The sequence below is a fragment of the Triticum aestivum genome, chromosome 6B (assembly GCF_018294505.1).
Source record: "Triticum aestivum cultivar Chinese Spring chromosome 6B, IWGSC CS RefSeq v2.1, whole genome shotgun sequence".
NCBI lineage: Eukaryota > Viridiplantae > Streptophyta > Magnoliopsida > Poales > Poaceae > Triticum > Triticum aestivum.
Window position 1 is genome coordinate 572,821,106 of NC_057810.1, and position 2,280 is coordinate 572,823,385.

Genomic DNA, 2,280 nt, shown 5'->3' on the forward strand with positions numbered 1-2,280 from the left:
TAACCTAGCCCCCTTGTCTATATATAGACCTTCCCCTTCCATTTTTGGGCATCCCTAGCCCCCCACCTACCTCTAGCCGCCTCCCACCTCCATTTCCGCGCCGCACCACCCCTACCTCGCCACTTGGTGCCGCCTGTGCGGCCAGCGCCGCCGCAGCCGCCGCCCTCCACCACCAGGAAGCCGCCACGTCGCCCCTGGCCTCCTCCCACCTTCCGCGGCACTGCCAGGCCCGAGAGGGGCCCGCGGAGCCCATCTGCCGCGCGCGCCCGGCCTCCCGCAGCCTCCTCGATCCTGACCTGGATCGAGGGAGTCTACCCCCGCCGCACCATCTCCTCGCTGCCGGAGCCCGATCCCGAGCATGCTCGTCGCCGGCCACCTTGAACCCAGGTCACGCCGCCGTCGCCTTTTCCTTTCCTCCCTGTCTCTCTTTCTCTCCCTAACCCCTCTACTCTCCTCCTTGGTCAGCGCCGCCACCATGGCGCCTAACCCTCGCCCTCACCGGGAATGGGTCCCCGGAGCCCGATCCGGCCTCCACCACTCCAGATCCGTCGTCCCCGTTGATCCCCTGCCTCTCGCCGCCCGCCATCGCCATGGATCGCCGCTGGCGCCCCTGCCATGGCCTCGCTCGACCTCCTGTTGAGGGAGATGACGAGCGCCCACCTCCACCTGACGTGGGCCGCGTCCTGCGCGAGGCCCAGCGCCAGCCCCTCCTCTCTGCTGGGCCGCCGTGCCAGATCCGGCCCAGCCCCGCAGCCCCAAGCCGGCCTCCTCCCCACCGAATCGGGCCAAGCCCATGGGTGAGCCACCCCCCAACGCCCCCCTGTTGTTTTTTTCCTTCCCTGCTGATGGGCTTGCCCCAGATTCGGCCCGCGTCGTTTGTTTTCCAGATCGGCGATTTCTCTATTATTCCAGAGAGCAGCAGTTTTGCAGTTTAGTCCCCCTAGTTCATGCATTTAATAACTCACTAACCGTGCATCGGATTAAAATGTTTTATATATGAAACTTGCTCAGAATTTTGTGTAGATTAATCATATCCAACTTTCATCTATGTTTGAAATGTTAAAAATGTTGTTTGCATTAATTTACCCCTATGCCATGCTAAAATGATTTAATTCATAACTAAATAACCGTAACTCCAATTTTAATAAATTATATATGTAAATGGGGTAGGATTTTGCCTAGTTTAACATGGTGCACTCATCTTGCATGTTTAACAACTCTAAAATAATGTTTAGGGCAGAACAGTACCAAATCTATAATATGCTCATGAGGAGTTTCCGGAATTGTTGTTCGTTGCTTCCGGCCTCATTTAAACTTGACTAGATAGGTAGTTTTACTTTGCTTCACCCTCTTGCCATGTTAATCAACATTTAATATTGTTGGGGTACATAAACGAGATCGAACTAAATAACTTGTTGTGGTGTTTCGTCAATATGCAACTCGTTGCATATTGATCTCCACTTAATTTGTAGAACTGCTTGTGCACTTTGCCATGCCATGCTTCATTAAACCGGACATGCCTCATACTCGATTGTGCATCATTCCATGTTGATGTGTTGGTTGTTTACTATGTTGTGTGCTTCTTTTCCGGTGTTTGCTTCTTCGGGTTGGTTTCGGTTACGTCGCTTTTGTGAGGACCCGTTCGACTACGTCCGTTTGTCTTCTTCTTGGACTCGTTCTTCTTCCTTGCGGGATTTCAGGCAAGATGATCATACCCTCGAAATCACTACTATCTTTGCTATGCTAGTTTGCTTGCTCTTTTGCTATGCCAATGCTACGATGCCTACCATTTGCTTGTCAGCCTCCCAAATTGCCATGCTAAATGTCTAATCCACCATGTCCTAGCAAACCGTTGTTTGGCTATGTTACCGCTTTGCTCAGCCCCTCTTATAGCGTTGTTAGTTGCAGGTGAAGATTGAAGTTTGCTCCTTGTTGGAACATGGAGATGTTGTTCCTTGTTGGGACATGTTTACTTGTTGGGATATCACAATATATCTTATTTAATTAATGCATCTATATACTTGGTAAAGGGTGGAAGGCTCGGCCTTATGCCTGGTGTTTTGTTCCACTCTTGCCGCCCTAGTTTCTGTCATATCGGTGTTATGTTCCCGGATTTTGCGTTCCTTACGCAGTTGGGCTATTATGGGAACCCCTTGACAGTTCGCCTTAAGTAAAGCTTCTCCAGCAATGCCCAACATTGGTTTTACCTTTTGCCACCTAGCCTTTTCTTTTCCCTTGGGGGTCGCGCGCCCAAGGGTCATCATTATTTTACCCCCCGGG